Source organism: Drosophila sulfurigaster, chromosome X (genome assembly GCF_023558435.1).
Source record: "Drosophila sulfurigaster albostrigata strain 15112-1811.04 chromosome X, ASM2355843v2, whole genome shotgun sequence".
Taxonomy (NCBI): domain Eukaryota; kingdom Metazoa; phylum Arthropoda; class Insecta; order Diptera; family Drosophilidae; genus Drosophila; species Drosophila sulfurigaster.
Genome location: NC_084885.1, coordinates 13,090,545 through 13,110,754, shown reverse-complemented (window position 1 = coordinate 13,110,754; position 20,210 = coordinate 13,090,545). Strand labels below are relative to the sequence as shown.

Genomic DNA, 20,210 nt, shown 5'->3' with positions numbered 1-20,210 from the left:
CGAGAACACTGTAGTTTTCTTACTTATTTGTCATACAAAAGTATTTCTGTAATAACTTCTACAAACGAGAATTATGAATCTTGGAAATTATTAAATTAATGTCTATATTTATGTAAGATATTGTGTACAAATTTATTATGTATTTCAATCCTGAAATAAGAATATTTTTTATCAAATTTTGTTGACTTCTGATCTTGAATTTATTCATGGATTACATTTTAAGAAAATTTTTATAATAACTTAAATTGAAACTTTTCGTTGTTTGTATAAATTTATCATATTTTTCAATATTGAAATGAGAATATTTTCCTTAATTATTGTAGAATTCTGACCTTGAATTTATACATGGATTACATTTTAAGAACAGTTTAGCATGAGTCAATAATTGTTTTTTGATTTTAAAACGTTTTTAGAATACAAGCTTTTTACTCAAACTCAAAGTCACTTTAAAATGCTAAGAAGCAATTATTCAAATAAAACTCAGTTAAAAGCAAATATTCATTCAATCAATATACGTTGAAATTGCTGTCATATTATAAACTTAACTATATTTCACTTCGAGCACAGTTTCAGTCGACAACTGACTGCTAAATTATCAAATATCTAAATTATTTTCTAGAAACTTATTTTCAATAAGTATTTAAGCTGCTTGAAGAGAAGGAAAAAACAATCGAATAATGGATTCTATCGAGGGAAATCACCAACAAGAGATATCATCGAGTGAATCGAGTTCATCGTCAACAGAATCATCGAATGACCAGCAACCTCCACGTCCATTGGATCCAACATTGCAGCCTCCAAATAGTGGTGAATCTTTGAAGAATCTTCCAAATACGAATCAAGAACCTGTGATCAATCGTGAATCTGTACGTGATATACTATCGCAAAGGGATTATAAGCATGAGCCAGCTGGCGAATGTCGTCATTCCCCAAGGAGCACAACTCGCGATAGAAGCGCAGAATCGCGATATAGCCGCGACGTCGATATGGTGCAATTATATCGTCGCAGAGATGAACGCATACCGCACGAACAATCCAATCAAGCATATTACTCGTATACTTTTCGGACCGAGTCACAGCCTGTTGCACCATGGGAACGCGATCTGGATTCGAATATCGCCGAGCGGCGATCACCAAGATTCGAAAATATTCAGAAGGAATCGCGCATTGCTCCTTGTTATGCTCAGGACCAGCCGCAGGACTCGTTTGCAACTCGTGATTCTGCACAGATCTCGCAATTTTCTTATGGCTGGAACATACCTGCAAAGAATTCTCTCACAAGGAACTCCATTCCTTATGGGACTTGTGCAAAAGAAAATATAACTTCTCAAGGCTCTACAAAGAACTCGCTTCCCTATGGAGACTGTGCCAAGGACTCGAAAGCTTCTAGTGGCTATTGCACAACTATAATGCGAGAACAAATTGCGGAACCTGTTTCCCAGGAGCTGCAGAAATATAATTCCCCAGGACCATCCCTAGCAATAGCAGTCACATCTAATGCAATGAGTGAAGCTAATCAAGAACCCAAACAGCGCATTGTTCCTTGTTATGCTCAGGACCAGCCGCAGGACTCGTTTGCAAGTCGTGATTCTGCACAGAACTCGCAATTTTCTTATGGCTGGAACATACCTGCAAAGAATTCTCTCACAAGGAACTCCATTCCTTATGGGACTTGTGCAAAAGAAAATATAACTTCTCAAGGCTCTACAAAGAACTCGCTTCCCTATGGAGACTGTGCCGAGGACTCAAAAGTATTGCGAGAACAAATTGCGGAACCTGTTTCCCAGGAGCTGCAGACATATAATTCCCCAGAACCATCCTTAGCAATAGCAGTCACATCTACTGCAATGAGTGAAGCTAATCAAGAACCCAAACAGCTGGTGGAGAACGTTCAGTTGACAATAGCGACACAAACCGAAATCGATTTAGAATTTACTGACGAATTGTGGCGTTCAATTTATGATTCACTTCGCATGCACATAATCTCTGAATATGATAACAAATTGATATGGTTCATTGCTTTGATGATGGTTATGATACCATTTCTAACAGTTATGAAGTTTATTTTCTATCTTCTGAGTCTAATACTTTCAGAGTTTTGAATTTCGAACATATATTGTAATCAACTGGGAGTTCAATGAATGTGGAGGATTATAAAATTTACCCAAAAACATATGTTTGAGAATTGCAAAAGCAAAATACATAAAAGAAAAGGTTGATTATAGAAAATACCACATTGATCAAAATACAAAAGATAAATATTACATTTTTCAGATCACTTTCAAAGTTAATATTAAAAAAATGACAAAGTAAAAGTTTGCTTATTGGACTTTAAACATTGAGATGGATAATATGTAAAACTATTATAAATACAGAATACAAAACAGAAAAGGTTTAATATAGAAAATACCAAATGGATTAAAATACAAAGGAGAAATATAACATTTTTAGATCAGTTTCAAAGTAAATATTAAAAATGACTTTAGCACAACTCTTAAAATTCAAATGGAATGTATTTTATTATTGAGGAAATTTTGATTTTAGAAATTAAAGAATATAGCAGAATGGATAAAAATACAAAAGAAGAATATAAAATTTATCAGATCAGTTTTAATATAAATATTGTAAATATGACAATGGAAAAAATTTCTGTTTGGGCCTCAAATATTAAATTGACGATTAGAAAGGATTAAAATACAAAAGAAGAATGAAATATTTCAACACAAGAGTTAAAAGAATTACACAGTTTCCCTTTGGACTTATGAAATGCAGCTGATATCCTAAACAGAACTTTGTACTGAAAAGAGAAAAAAATTGTAATATTGTGAAGAACTTACTGTAAAAGTAAACTTTGTGATCGAAAAACACATTCAAAATATAAATCAATAACAGCTAGAAGTTCAAATGATGTTCCATAAATGTGAGTAATAATATAATAACTAAAAGATGGGAGTGCTAGCTGATGAGGCCATCGACACGAATATTTTGATAACAGAACACATGAATTAAGGTTAAGGTTTCAAATTAATACAAATTACAAAACAAATGAAAATTAAACATCAAAAGTCTTCTAATTAAACTAAAGTCTATTTATTTATTAAGGTTTCAAATTAATACACATTACAAAAATAAAGAAAATTGTCAACGTGAAAAGTCTTCACAATATATAAAAAAATAAAAAAATCGAATTATCTCAGGGAGTAAAGTAAACATTTTAATACACATAAAAAAAAGATGGAAAATCTCTTTCCTAAACATGATAAGCTGGTAGTTAAAAGAGAGGTTTCTAAATTATGCACATTAAACAATAAAAAATAAAGGGAAATCTCTTTCTCAATCATCAAAAGTTTTCAACAAATAATGCTCAATATGAAAAAAGATAATCATAGTTAGAAATTCGAGTTGTATAGTCAAGTCTATAGGTTATGTGACGTTCCGAAATACATACCATAGTCAAACAAAGCAAAATGCGAGTGATTTCCGCTGCCAAAAATGGAAGTGGAAAAGTGCCACCCACAAAGGGGGGAAAAGCGAGAGAGAGAGAGGAGAGAACTGCTTAAGCGATGGATTCGAGATGCCTGAATCTCAGACATTCACTTGGACAGACTGAGGACAGTTGTTGACATGGCGCCGCTCAAAACTGTTGCATTCTTCGTCATCTCCAGACTACGTGTGTGTGTGTGTGTGTGTATGCATATGCATGTGTGTGTGTGTGTGTGCATGAAAGTGTGTTGCTTTTTCCGGTCTTTGACATTTACAACAGCTCGCCATGACAGCGTTGGGGTTGAGGCGAAGCAAGGGGCGCTCTTAGTCATCCAAGCAGAGTTGACAAGAAGGGAGACACACACACACACACACAGAGTAACAGTAACACACATACACACACGAGCTAAAACCATAATGGCGTCATAAAGATGATATCATAATTTCCTACTTTGCTTTCCTTTTTGCCGTTTTGTTATTCCAGCTTTCTCGCTTTCTACTGTTGCACACTTTGCGCTGCGACTATTTGCCTTTGCCTGGCATTTAGCTTTTCCTTTATTATTTCTCTTCTCTTCCTGATTTTCATTCCACCACTATTTTCTTTATTATTCGTTGTTGTTGTTGTTGTTGTTGCTTTGTTGTTGTTGTTTCTCTCAGCCTTTTTGTCAAGCATTTGAATTGCGGCGTCAATATTTGTCAGGGCCAGCCCTTAAAGTCATCAGCATAAGGTCTTAAGCTGCCACAGAGCTGTGGAGAAGAAGCTACGCTTAATGCGCAACGGCCAGCAAATCGTTCCAGGAAATTGAGCGAGCTGCACTTCAAGTGAATTCCAGTGGCAAATGCGCTACAACAAAACAAAAACAAAATATAAAATTATGAATAAATTTAATACTATACAAAAAGCAACAACAACAACACAATAAATAAATAAACAACAACGAGAGCGGCCAAAGCTGTAACTGAAGCTGAAGAAGCGGAGCGGAAGCAGCAGCAACTGCAAAATAAAACAAGTAAGAAAGCTACAGTCGAGTGTACTCGACTGTGAGATACCCGCTACCCATTTTGAATAAAAGAAACATATTTTGCGGTATTTTCTCAAAATATACCAAATATACTGCAAAAATACTAAAAAATATACCAAATGGTATATGTGGTATATCGATATAGTACCGCATTCAAAATATACCATAGACGGCACAATATACCAGATTGTCAGCCAAAGCAACTCAGACCCCTAGTAAGTAGGCGTTTTTGCCCATACAAAAGTATTTCTTTAATACCTTCGACAATTTTTATCTGATCGCAACCAAATTTTCAGGAATCATAACTACTATAGTAAATATTGTATATACCAAAATTCGCAATTCTAGCTTTAAAATTACGCTTGTTATTCGATTTTTTTAATTTGCGGGGGCGGAAGTGGGCGTGGCAAAAATTTGAAACAAACTTGATCTGCGTGCAAACATAACAAATGCTGTCGAAAAAAAATTATAGCTCTATCTCTTATAGTCTCTGAGATCTAGGTGTTCATACGGACAGACACACAGACACACAGACGGACAGACGGACATGGCTAGATCGTCTCGGCTGTTGACGCTGATCAAGAATATATATACTTTATAGGGTCGGAGATGCCTCCTTCTACCTGTTACATACATTTCCTGCCGGCACAAAGTTATAATACCCTTCTACCCTATGGGTAGCGGGTATAAAAAGGGAAGGGAAGAAACAGCGCGTGCCAATCCGCACAGCACAAGGCCGGAAACTCGTTGGGGGCGCAATGTTGCAGCAGCAATGCAGCTATGCAGCTATGCAGCAATTCAAATAAAACCGCTTGCGCTTGCTCCCTAGAGTTGCAAGAATCTATTTAAAGCACAAACGTGTCCATTAACCGGGGGAGAGCGACAGAGATGGGGTGCGAAATTTGCTGTCATGAGAAGCGCTGAGAAGAGCGCGACTCTATTTTTTCCTTGTTGTTTTGTGTGTGTGTGTTTTTATTTTTTAAGTGGAAGCGATAAAAACGGCGTCGACGACAGTGTCTACAGGATATTACAGACATCTGGCATAGTCCAATTATATGGATTATGTTTAAGTACGAGTTGGTTTATAAGTCCAGCTGATTTAGCATTTCCTCGTATGCCAGTTTTTTAATACTCCCCCCAAAGTCGAATGTGCAAAAATAGTTCCCTATATAAAAAGCATATGGTGTGGCGGCTGGTGAAGCAGCTGCTAGATATAAGAAAATATGTACATTTTTATACCTGCTACGCATTGTGGGTAATATAATTGTGTGCCTTTGGTATATTTTAGTATTTTTCGGTTTAATGTACATGGTTTTACAATGTTGTTGTTGTTGTTCAAAATGGGCTAACCATTTCTGACAGTTAAACTTATTCAGTATATTTTTGTATTTTTAGTATATTAATTTGATATATTTTAAGTAGAATAATACATGGTTTTAGAATTACTGAAAATGCGTAACGGGTATCTCACAGTCAACGATTCAGCAGTATACACCAATATTTTTTCAGTATATTATTTTGGTATATTTGATGTAAAATACCTCACCGCTTTGCTTGTTTTGTTGAAAATGGGTAGCTGGTGTCTCACATTCAACCCTTCGGTATACTTCAGAATTTTTTCAGTATATTTATTTGGTATATTTGAAGTATAATAACACTCGGCTTTACTTTTATCAAAAATGCGTAACGGGTATCTCACATTCAACCCTTTGGTATGCTTTAGTATTTATTTAGTATATTGTTTTGGTTTTTAGTACATTAATTTGATCAATTTTCAGTAATATACCGCACGATTTTGATTTTATTGAAAATGCGTAGCAAGTATTTCACAGTCTAGCCTTCGGTAATTATTTTAATATTTATTTAGGTATATTAATTTGGTTTTATTTAAAAGTACTACTGCATTCGGTTGATTTTATTGAAAACGCGTAGCGGGTATCTTACAGTCAACCATTCAGTATACCTCAGTATATTTCTTTAGTATATTATTTTGGTATACTTTAAGAGTAATACCCCACTCTTTTGCTGTTCTTATTCAAAAATGGGTAGCGGTTGTTTCACCGTCAAGCCTTCGGTATATACTTCAGCTTTTTCAGTATATTATTTTGGTATATTTGAAAAATAATACCGTATTGTTTTGCTGTTATTGAGAATATGTATCGGGTATCGGGTATCTCATAGTCGATCATTCTTCCACTTAAGCTCTCTTACTTGTTAGAAATGCTTTAAGTCTTGGAACATTTTAAACGTGCCTAATTGTCAAAAACTTTGGTCAGCATATCGTGCTGTTTTAGTTTTATTTAATCGACACATCGCAGATCGTAAAATTGCCTCACCTGTTTTTTCTTTTTGTTGTTGATGTTGTTGTTGTTTGTTTTGCTTGGTTTGGTTTATATTGCAGAAGATGCTCTCGCCCGATGGCTCGGTTTAATTATGTGGCATAATATAATACATACGGAGAGAGATACACATAAATATCTGTTATCTGATTTTATCTGTTTCGCTTTATTTGCTTTTTGTTGTCTTAATGAAAATTCATTAAATGAATTAAACATTTTTTATGACGCCTTCGCCCTAATGGCTTTCCGTTTTGGGCACGAAAACTTTTTGCCGCTTCGCTTCGTGTTTCGTGTTAACATTTAACGCACCCTAAACCACCGCCATCGCCACCGCCACCGCCACCGCCTCGAAGTTGAAGTCGAAGTCGAAGGGTGGTGGGCTCCCTTGCTCATATAATATATATATATATATATATATCTACACTATATAGCATTTAGAAGAGGAAAAGGAGAAGCAGAAGCATGACAGCTCTTGGAAATGGCAAAATTGTGTGGTAACCACAGTGCTGGGGCGAGTTAATAAAATTTTATTTGCATTTCAATTCATTTACTTGCATTTTATTATTTTATTTTGATCGTTTTGCCAGACAATTGTCATGAAATCAAATAAAGAAACTTTATGGGAAGACCATTAAAAATGAGAAAAACGAAAACAATAAGACAACACAACAAAAAAAAAGAAAAAAGATATGTATGTCTGTACATGCAACATTTATAAACTGAAGGAATAACAAATAAACATACACACAGAGAAGGAAATGTAAAATTTGCCATCTTCTTGATTCAATCATTGCGAATATGTTTCATTTTTTGACATTTATATTTAACATTTGCTCAAGCAAAAATTATTTGCATTCTTTAACCAAAATGGAAAATGAAAAACAAAATCTATCAAATTACTCGAAACAAAATGTTTTACTTTCAAGCTGATTTAATTTGTTGTTCTGTGTTTATTTTCGTCTCGTTTCACAGATCATTTTATTGCCAACGAAAAAAAAAATGAAATGGAAGCTAATTAATGCAAGTTTTATTCGGATCCGTTGTAAAGTTGCAAAAGTGTGTTGAGATTGTGTTAAACTTGAGCTCGATAATCCCGAGATTGTTGTTTACGATTTGTGGATGCATTTGGAGGCGTCTCTCACTCCCACTCCCACTCTCTCTCTCTCTCTGTCTCTCTCTCTCTCTCTCTCTTTCTTATTTTAAACTAATCGCGCTGGCCTTTACCATCTGTTTGGGTCCTGTTACAAGGCACAACAGCTCCTTGAGGCTGGCTCCTTTTGTATTATGTTCTAGGAAAGTCTCGTAAATTTAATGATGTTTTTTTTTTGTACTTCCCTGGCTGGAGGGATGGGGGAGCCGAGAGGTAAGCCATTTGGCGCCTGCCTAATGAAGGCGTTGATGAGACGCCAAACGAGAAACGGCGAGAGAGCAACAAAAGGGGGGAAGCACACAAGCCGGCTGGCTGGCTGGCTGGCAGCTAGCTCGGTGTGTCTAACGTTCTAGAAATAACATTTGTTGGTAATAAATTCCAAAGATAATACACCCACCGACTGCTGTGTGTACGGTGAAGGCAAAGGCAACAACAGCAACATCAGCAGCCATAACTCGACTCGGCTATTTATTGCAGCGCCAAAGCGGCATCAGTTGCCAACTTCAGCTTCAGCTCGTTGCTGTTGCTGTTGCTGTTGCTCTTATTGTTGTTCTTGCCAGCCACTAAGCTAAGCACAAATATAAATTTGCAAGCACACAACGCACACACACACACACATACGCACACACACACACCTTAGCATTGAAATATTACACCTGCAATTGGCACAAGTGAGTGAGGCGTTTTTCGCACCCACACACAATGACACAAATAAGCACACACACACATACACACACACGCACACATAGAGACACTTAAGCACACACGAGCTGTTAATGAGCTTGCTCCTCTCATGTGTGTGTGTGTGTGTGTCTGTGTGTGAACATATAATGATGCGTTTATTAATGCCAGTCATAGTCTTTATTAACAAGATGAGACGCCCATCTAAACTAATTTTGGGTTTTTTAATTATCCCAACATCATCTTGAGTTTCATCCTATTATTCCTAGTGACATTCGCCGCCATTTTCGTCACACACACACTCACACACACACACATGCACATAAAAACCCACTTCAAATAAAACAACGCGACTCTGTGAGTTTGTTCATTGCCTTTGGGCCTCTGCAAAATTGATTAAAAAACAAAATACAAGAAAAAAAAAAAAACAGTAACATCATAAAACTGTTTTTGGGTATTCATTTTGATATACATATTGTCATTAAATTTCCCTGATTCTAGATAAATATCAAGTATGTTAATCTTAATTTTAGCCAAAATTTTAGATCAAATATCAAGTATTTTAATCTTCATTTTAGCTTAGATTTTAGATTCTCTGACGGAATTTGCCTCGACACTGTTTTAAGGGTAAAAAAAATATATAAACTAAAACAATTTTAAATATAAGTAAAGGTTTTACTTATAGCTCTGCATTAGCACTATATTTAGAGCTAAGATTAATTTTAGGAACTATTTCTGGTTTGCGATAAAATATGTAAATTCGTCTAATATTTTGATTTGCCTACAAATTCGTTCATTTTTGCAATTATCTTAAAAAAGAAGAAAAACTTATACCAAAACTTTGTTTTTATTTGGAGTGAAAATTAATTTTTTAGCTCTTGATTAACACTTTAATTAGAGCTATAAGATTGATATTGATTGATAAGATATTATTGACAGACAATTCTCCATATGCATTCCGGATTAAGTTGTTAAATTAAATCTGTCTCTAAAATACTTTTTGAACTACAAAATCCTTCAATCAATCGGATCATTCTTTAACATTTTATTTCTTTCCTTTACTTTTTCATTTCATTTTTTTTACTTTCTTATAGGATAATATAATAATATAATATTATTATTATTATTATTATTATTATTATTATTATTATTATTATTATTATTATTATTATTATTATTATTATTATTATTATTATTATTATTATTATTATTATTATTATTATTATTATTATTATTATTATTATTATTATTATTATTATATATATAATATGTTTGATTTGTATGTTGTGAATTTAACACAAATTTTGACTCTTGATTCAAGTTGTAATTTGGAAAGGATTTTGAAATATGCAGTGTATAAATTATTGTTTTAAGATCACTTATTGCTCGTATGTTGATTGTTCAACAAATGTGATTCATATAAGACAAAAAATGATTCGAAATGTGCAGATATGCTAAACTAAAGCTGACAAAGTAAGTTGCTGGCCCATAAATGTTATTTGAACTTTACTTAACATTGTTTTTCTTTACACTATTTATACTATACAATATATATAAAATTGTAGGCCATAATAAAATTAGTGTTTCTTATAATTTAATTCATTTTGCAAACTCAATTATCGCAATTTGTTTTTACTGAAATGTAGTAGATATTTTCACAAAATTTGAAATAAACTAGTTAATATACTTTATGGAAGAAGTCAACATATCATAGTCCCTTTATCTCTTAACTTACCTAAACAACAGTGATTAAAGCAATTGTAAGGAAAACATTTAAAAATTATGTCACTTCATTTAAGTTAAGCGAGATATCGATGCGTAAGCCATGTTTTCATAAGTTTGAATCACTTATTTAAAAAAGAAGTCAAGTTTAAAAAGATTTCGAAATTTTCCAATATAATATTTTTCATGATAATTGAAAAGAATTAAGACATAGGAACTCAAGATCATATTCAATACTAAAGTTTTTTAATATTCGAACATTTCTCCCCCAAACTTGTTAAACATCTCGCGATTTACGCAAATTGGAGTCAAACCAAATTGCGAATCGGATTAAGTAAAGTTAAGATTTACTTTCGTTTATTAATCAGTGCGCTAATAGAAAAAGGCACGCTCTAGGGCATGAAAACCGTCATCGTATTAAATATGTGATAATGCAAAAAACCAAAAGAAGAAGAGGAGGAAGAGGAAGAAAGATGTAGCTTTGTCGTTGTTGTTGTTTTATGTGCTTTCTTTTACAACATTTGCCACTTACTCCAGAAGCAGAGAGCAGAGAGAGTCGCATGGAAATGTGGGAAATGAGAATGGGAACATGTTGCTTTGTTTGGTGTACGTGGGCGCACGGGGCGTGTCATTAGGTTACATGCCTGTAATTACAATTCACAGAGGAACGCACAATATGCTGGCGCATGAGCCAAAAAAAAAATGAAAGGAATGGGAGAAAGGGAGAAAGGGAGACAGGAGAAAGGGAGACAGGTTCTTGCGTTGTAAGTACGAGTATGTAAATCCGTGTGCAAGTAATGGGGAAGGGGGGAGGTAAGTGGGTAGCTGGGTCATCGATGCCAGAGTTCGTGGTCTCCACACACACACACACACTCATACACACATATGCAGATTGTCTTTTGCCAGTGGAGGCAACAAAAAAAGAAGAGAAAAAAAAAACTCGCTCACCTTTTGTGAAACAACAACAAAATTATGTCATAAAATGTTTTTGCGTTGGCTGCTAATGTCGAGAACACAACACACACCCAGAGAGATAGAGTGAGAGAGTTAGAGGGAGGGGGAGAGGGAGAGGGGACATACGCACACACATGTGCACCTTGCCACAAAATGCCGCATTAAAATCACAAAATACAAATACAATATGCAGGGCAACACAATCTGTGGTTGCTTCTGCTACACACACACACACAGACACACACACTTACACTTATACACTTAGAAACCCATAAGCGCCACCCACTCGATGGCAGCCAAACGCCAGCGGCAGCGTTACACGTGAGGCAAACTTTTATGTTTATGAAAAATTACGTGAAGCAGCCAGCGCCCAAGCACTGTGTTGTGTGTGTGTGTTTGGGGCAAGTGGCAAGTGGCAAGTGGCAAGTGACTAACTTTGCCAAGTTTGCCAAGGCGATAAAAGGCGCTACAAATTTCGATATGACCGTTATTAGTGTGGCACTCTCTCACACACAACGAGCAGCGCAACTCGAGCGACATTCAGTCTATGCCACCAACTAAAGACTTTCCTCGTGGGTCGTGTGGCAGCAACCATGTGGCGCCGCACACACACACACACACAGACACGCGTTCAAATTGGTCACGGGACGGGACGCTTCTGTGATCCATTCGCGGCAACTCGCGTAAGCTGTCATTAGAGACAACAGCAAGCTGATCTCTCTTCAAGCCAAGAGCTGTCTTAGCCAATGGAATAGCCTATTACCAATAGTTGAGGCAATTTTGAAGCCTGCCAAGCTTGCGTCCTCCTCCTTCTTCTTCTTCTTCTTCTTCTTTTTTTAGTGGCTCACATGACCTGCGGCAATGTTGCAACGTCGAACGTAACTGCACCCATTAAATTGAGCAGCTTAAGCACTTAAATATTCAATTTATTATTGAGCAAATTATATGCATTACCTATCTATAATGATATTATAATATAAGAACTATATAACAAATAGATATTCATAAATTACTCCATATTTAACATTATAAATACATTTTAAATAGTTAAAGTTATATATTTATTTGTAAACTTAAAGTTTACGCCATTTTAAACATTCAAAATATATTTAGTATAATAAAAGTTATATATACTTATTTTTTCATCTTAAACATTAAAATTAAAACATTAAAACTACTTAAAATTTATTAATATAGAAATTATTTACATATTTTAAACTACAAATTTACGTTATTATATTTATTCAAATGAACTTTTATTTTTATATTATTTATTTTCAATATAAAGTAAAGTAGGAATAATAAAATTCATTATTAAAACACATATTTAATATTGATACGCTAAAAAAAAAAGTAAAGCAATAATTATTTACACATTTTTAATACAAGCTCAAATTATAATCGATAAGATAAAATAAAAAATAAATTATTTGCGCCTACATATTTAGTATATTCAAGATACTCGAATCTAATAAACTATAAAATGGTTTGAAAATTTGAGCTTTTATTAATAATAATTAATATTTACAGACTGTACATATATATCATATTATTTATAAATTAAGTTTATGAAAATGTACAAAATGAAATAATATAATAATTAAAATACGTATATAATAACAAGTAGGAAAGCTACTTGTAAATAACAGTAAACACCACAAAAATACTAAAAAATTTCATTCAATATATCAATTTGATATACCACAAAAATACTAAACTAATTCTTTAAATATACCAAACTAATATACCGCAAATATACTAAAAATATACTTAAGGCTTGGTACATTGATGTAGTACTACATTCAAAATATACCATAGAGTACTAAATATACTGCATTATTTTAATGAAGGCGTTTTTCTTCATTCAAAACATATTTATAATAATTACGAAATACATTTAATATTAATAAACAATAACATTTGAAAAAATAAAATTGAAATATTTATAAAATGCAATACATAAGCAATAAAGATTTCAACTAGTTTATTTTATTCACAAATAAAATGTATTAAAATTGAAAATATTTATATATGTATGTAAACAGGTCACTTCTGTTAATAATAAGTTTAGCGATCCGGCAGCTCATGCACTCTGTTAAATACGAAGAAGAACAAGAGTTGCGAACACACTTCACTCCTTGAAAAGTCGCGGAAGTGTTAAGTCGTTGCTGCAAAAAAGTCGTAGTTATAAAATATTATGCGTAGTATTATTCACTCATTCAAGTTATCACGATTTATAATAAACAATTAATTTACATTCAATAAAAATACTTTACATTTGGGGGCTCAACCGGTCGTGAGTCTTGTGTGTGAAAAATTGAAAGTTGTTGCTGAAAATACGGATAGACGGAACAGTTGCAAAGTTGTGAAATAGGGTCTTGTAAGTTGAAGCCCTTATTTCAAAATAAGTTGAAAGGTCCGAATCCAATAAGCAGTAGTACTACAGTGGAAGTTGCAAAAAAAATTCAATTCAATTTTGGTGATCATCTGCGTAATTGCGTTTCTGCGTTGCGGGATACATACACAATGGCTACACTGAATACGCCAGTAAAGAAAACAAAAAACGCCGGCAAAGAAAACGAATGTACAACACAAAGAAGCAGAAGAAGAGGTGACGTCGAAATTAGAACTTGTGGTAGAGAACGAAATGGAAGAGGAAAATGAAAAAGAGTGACCAGCAGTGTATCTGAGAAAGTTGACCAAATGCTGCAGCTGTTAAGTTTGAAAATAGAAGTTGACGAAAACAAAGTGGCCAGATTAAGATTGCAGCCGATAAGTTTGAAAAAGTTGTGGCCGATTACGATGGAAAATCGATACCAGTTAAAAAGTGGTTTGAAATTTTCGAAAGAAATGCGGATGCCTACGAGCTTTCAGAAAAACAGAAATATGTTCAAGCCAGAGGTAAGATGGTTGGAACAGCCAAGCTATTCCTGAGTCTGAAGATGTGTGCGGTTACGAAGAACTGAAACGTAGTGTGATCGAAGAGTTTGCATGCAGTGTCAATAGTGCAGATTTACACAAGAAGCTGCAGGATAGAAAGAAGAAGAAAGATGAGTCAATGCACGAGTACATGTTGCAAATGAGGAAGATAGCTGCGCTTGGTGACATTGAAGATATTGCTGTAATTAATCACATAGTAAATGGACTCGATATTAAAATGAATATAAGTGCAGTATGTTGCGATGTAAGTCACTTAAGTCATTGAAAGAAGAGTTTGAGATTTACGATAAGCTGAATGTGAATGAAAAGGAGAGTGAGCAACAGAAAACGAATTTTAACAACAAGCAAATGACGTCAGCTGGAAAAAAAGAGCATTGCTATAATTGCTGTTCGACAGAGCATAAAAGAAAGGATTGCAATGCCAGCACAAAATGCTTTAGTTGCAATCGAGAGGGTCATATTTCGCGTAATTGTCCTACAAAAGTTGAAAAAGTTAATAAAGTTATAAACGAGAACAGCCGCACCAAAAAGATAAAAGTCAACAATCTTGAAGTAGACTGTCTGGTGGACACAGGGTCGGATGTGACGTTGATAAAGGCAAATATCGTAGATCAAATGAAGAACGTAGAGCTTACTAAGACTGCCTCAGTATTGCGTGGATTGGGCAATGCCACGACACAACCAACTGGATGTTTCAACGCGCAAGTAGTGGTCGATCGGCTGTCAACTGACCAAAATTTTATTGTTGTGCCTAGCAATGAAATGGAATACGATGTACTGCTAGGGCACGATTTCATCAATAAATTTCGCATGGTGGCTGACAAACGAGGATATACTTTTTTGAATATGGAAGGAAGCTCGATGCATAATGATGAGTATGACGTATATAATATTTGCGAAGAGTCTTCTTTACAGTTTCGCCAAAATATCGAAAGCCTATCGAGCAGTTGATAGAGGACACCTACGAGAACCCGCCGCAAGTTGTTAAACAGTGTCCTGTCGAGCTAAAGATAGTGCCAGATGGAGTGGTTAAGCCGTTTCGCCATCCACCTGCTCGGTTATCACCAGATGAAGCTGCCGCTGTACAGAAACAAGTAGAAGAGTGGATTGATCATGGAGTCGTACGCAAATCGTCGTCAAATGTTGCAAGCAGAGTAGTTGTTGTTAAAAGAAGGACGGCACACTGCGAGTATGCGTCGACTACAGAAAACTTAACAACATGGTACTGATGGATTGTTTTCCGGTGCCACTGATGGAGGAAGTGCTTGAGAGTTTGCAGGCTGCACGTTGGTATACGATAATGGATTTGGAGAATGGCTATTTCCACGTGCCAATTCAAGAAGAAAGCAAATGGATGACAGCTTTCGTTACACGTGAAGGGCTTTACGAATTTAATAAAACGCCGTTTGGTTTTAAAAATTCGCCAGCTGCTTTCATAAGGTTTGTTCAGTTTGTATTCCAGAACCTTATAAACTCTGGAGACATGCAGCTGTACATGGATGATATAATCATATACGCCGAGTCGCCTGAGGTATGCTTGCAGAAGACCAGACGAGTTTTGGAGACAGCAGCGCAGTATGGCTTAAAAATTAAATGGAAGAAGTGCAGCTTTATGCAAAATAAAATCAATTTTCTGGGCCACACCATTGAGGCTGGTAAAATTTGGCCGGGAAAGGAGAAAACTGTAGCAGTCAGCCATTTCAACACGCCGAAGAATATCAAAGCAGTACAGTCATTTCTGGGATTAACAGGTTTCTTCAGAAAATTCGTTCGCGGATATGCTCACATTGCACGCCCGTTAACTGATCTTTTAAAGAAGGGAGCAGATTTCCATATTGGTACGGCAGAACTACAGGCAATGCAGCAGTTGAAGGATATACTGACGAAGGAACCGGTATTGCATATTTACTCAAGAGATGCCCCGACCGAGCTCTACACTGATGCCTCTAAAGACGGTTTTGGAGCTGTATTACTGCAGTTGTTCGAGGGCAAGATGCACCCGATTTACTATTGGAGTAAGAAAACGACGGACGCCGAATCAAAAGACACAGCTATTACTTAGAGGTCAAAGCAGCCTATTTAGCCATCAAAAGTTTAGACCCTACTTGCTGGGTGTTAACTTTAAGCTGCTGACGGACTGCGCCGCATTTAAGGCTACAACAAAAAAACAGGAGGTTCCACGAGAAGTTGGGCAATGGATATTGTACTTGCAGGATTTCAGTTTTGAAACAGAACACCGCCCTGGGAATAGAATGCAGCATGTAGACTTTCTTAGTCGTTTCCCAAATTCCTGTATGGTGGTAACGACCGAACTGACAGCTCGCATAAGGAAAGCGCAACAACAAGACGATTTTATGAAGGCGATCATAGAAATCGTTAAAGAACGACCTTATAAAGAATTTAAGCTGAAAGGCGACCTTTTCAAAAATGTTAATGGAAGCGAATTACTAGCTGTTCCAAGGTCACTGGAGCGGGAGGTTATTCAAACAGCACACGAAGTTGGTCATTTTTCGACACAAAAGACGATGCATGCTATCCAGCAGCAATTCTGGATCCCACATGTGGAGAGTAAGACAATTAATTTGATCTCTAATTGCATAAAATGTATAATCCACAGCAAGAAATTGGGAAAACAAGAGGGTTTTCTAAACACGATCGACAAAGGCGATGCTCCCTTACACACATTACATCTGGATCATTTAGGTCCCATGGATGCATCTGCTAAGCAATATAAGTACATTTTGGCGGCAGTAGATGGATTCAGCAAGTTCGTATGGCTGTTTCCAACCAAGTCGACGGGCCATGAGGAAGTTGTGAAGAGGTTGAACGAATGGTCCAATGTGTTCGGGCTGCCCCAGCGTATTATTACGGACAGAGGAGCAGCATTCACATCGGATGGATTTCAACAATTCCTTGACGAGATGAAGGTAGACCACGTAAAGACGACGACAGGCGTGGCAAGAGGTAACGGACAGGTTGAACGGGTTAACCGAACAATTTTGTCGATCATATCAAAACTGTCAACAAGTGAGCCAGACAAGTGGTTCAAGCACGTCGCCGCAGTTCAGAAAGCCATCAACTCACATGTACATGCATCTTTAAAGATGTCTCCGTTTGAAGTACTTTTGGCGCAAAATGCATAATCAATCCGAAGATCTGTTACTGCAGATGTTAGAGGAGGAGATGGTCTGTCAATTCAACAATGAGCGTCAAAAGCAACGTGAGGAGGCGAGACGAAATATAGAGCAGACACAGCAGGTCTACAAACGCAATTTCGACAAGAAGCGCCGGCTAGAGCAGACATATAAAGTTGGAGATCTGGTCGCCATAAAGAGAACGCAATTTGTCGCCGGACGCAAGCTGGCAAGCGAGTATCTTGGTCCATACGAGATAACAAAGGCGAAGGGAAATGGGCGATATGACGTTCGTAAGGCAGCTGATGTTGAAGGGCCTAATATCACTGCTTCTAGTTGCGACAATATGAAGCTCTGGAGGTTTGTGACGGACAACGAGGAGTTACTGTCATCTGGGACAGATGAAGAAGATCAGGAGGGCCGAATGTAAACAGGTCACTTCTGTTAATAATAAGTTTAGCGATCCGGCAGCTCATGCACTCTGTTAAATACGAAGAAGAACAAGAGTTGCGAACACACTTCACTCCTTGAAAAGTCGCGGAAGTGTTAAGTCGTTGCTGCAAAAAAGTCGTAGTTATAAAATATTATGCGTAGTATTATTCACTCATTCAAGTTATCACGATTTATAATAAACAATTAATTTACATTCAATAAAAATACTTTACATGTATGTTCAATATAAATTAAAATTATAATATTAAAATTGAATATTTATACTAATTATGTATTTCTAAAATGCAATATTCATAATTAATAAAGACTGCGATTAGTTAATTAATTTTCACATCTCATCACAGTTCACATTATATATATTATATTTTATTTGATTGCTGATAATTGCTCTATTTTTAATAGCATCACAATTTTGAGATTGATGTTGCATTCTAATTTGATTTTAATTGCTTTGCAGTGAAGTAAAAGTGTCTTGCCTGATTAAAACTGAATAAATTATGCTGTCAGACAATGATTTAATGATGCATTTTTGTCTCCGTTTTTATCTTTTTTTATGCTTTCAACTTCCTTTTGCTTTTGTTTTATTTTTTTTGGGGGCATTCAAAATTTTATGATCTGATCTTAAGATGATGTTTTATTTATTTCTGGGTGCTCGAGGCTAAACTTAATGTGATTTCCGGTTGTTTGGGGGATCACAAAATCACACCATAATACCCAATAATTACTGAACTCTAAATATGAATCGCTCTCTATTCAAATGTTGTTCACTTCCTGTGCAAGCATTAAACATGAATTTTGAGGGAATTTCTTCGTTGTACTCTGATGCTCTTTAATGCATTAAAACTTGATTCATATTGCGGTCACAGGATTCGCACTCCATTCACTTAAATCGGATTCGAAAACTACGCTGTCCAGTTGTTATCTCTCCCGCTTTCTGTGTGTGGCTTTTCACGAGAACAAATACCAGAAAATTAGATGAGCTCAGTTCGTGGACTGAACAGAGAGTCCTGTGTCCTGTGCTCTGTGTGCTAGTCCATCTGTCAAACATCGTGCCCGCTGACAGTTTTTCTGACTCTTTATTGTCCTTGTCGTGTTGTCATATTGTCCTTGTTTTTTTGCTTTTGCTTTCGCTTTTTGTCGGTCTCTCGGTGTGAGGTTCTTGATGATAATGTTGTTTGGCTTTGGCTTTGGCTTTGAGTACAACATGGAAGCGGAGAGAGCTGGTGGAGCGGTGGAGCGGTGGAGAGAGGGCTTTTCAGTTCGGGGGTTCGGCGGCATGTTAATATACGAGCACATTTCGCTTGCCACACGAGAGCATATGCGGCCTTTTATTACGATTATGATTACGTGTAAGTGCAGGAGTGCGACCCAACATTAAAATGAACACAACAAAAACCAACAACCAACAACCAACAACCGGCAACCAACAACCGGCAACGGCGACAGCAGAAATAAATAAAGCAAAGTCTCTCGCTTGCCACTTGCATCCAATCGCCCTTGCCCCACCCCACACACAACTCTCATTATGCTAATCATATTCATTAGCGAGCATCCGTGCAACAACAGCAACAACGAGAACAGCAGCAATTTGTCACGCTGACAGAGACGCGCGACTGCCTTTTATCGATCGACAAGATCTTTGAAATCAGAAAGAGCCAAGCAAAGAAAACCAAAGGGAAAACAAACGAAACGAACAAAAAAACCAAAAAAAAGGAAAAAACTGAAGCTGTTTTTAATGAACTTTTCAAAAGCAGCATCGAAAAGGTGCAATAACTAATTGGAATCATGGGATGCAGCCTAATGACTATCGAAACACCAAAATGACACTGGCTGAAAAGCGTTTCAAATTCGAAATCGAAACACACACAAATAGCGCAGTTTAACTATTTATACATTAACTACACTTTGTCGCACATTCATGTTGTTAACAATGCAACTTTTGTAATTGCCAAACATATGCAACATATATTTTTTTTTTGTATTTTTACAAATGTCGAGTCTTAGTTGCTTTGGCTGACAATCTGGTATATTTTGTACTCTGTGGTATATTTTGAATGCATATACTATATAAATATACCAAATATAGCATCTGTTATAATTATAGTATTTTACGATATATTATTTTGGTGTATTTTTAGTATTTTTGTGGTATATTAACTTGTTATATTTTTAGTATTTTATGGTATTTTAATTTAGTATATTTTCAGATAAGCACCGCATTGTTTTGCTTATTAAAAATGAGTAGCAGGAATACCTGAGTCTTTGGCTGACAATCTGGTATATTTTGTACTCAATGGTAGTTTTTGAATGTATGTATGTATGTATATACTAT

General features: G+C 35.8%; 1 protein-coding gene across 2 annotated transcripts in view; it reads left to right on the top strand.

Annotated features, from left to right (window-relative positions):
• Positions 1 to 538: 538 nt before the first annotated feature.
• LOC133847504 (irregular chiasm C-roughest protein) overlaps positions 539 to 20,210 on the top strand; it is a 260,979-nt gene continuing 241,307 nt past the window's right edge. Inside the window, exons 1-2 of one of the 2 annotated variants that reach the window (XR_009895169.1) lie at positions 539 to 2,920; positions 4,141 to 4,323. The gene's annotated coding sequence lies outside the window, so the exon portion shown is untranslated. Of the gene's footprint in view, positions 2,921 to 4,140; positions 4,324 to 20,210 lie in introns of those variants that run through there. The other variant, XR_009895168.1, reaches the window with a different exon arrangement.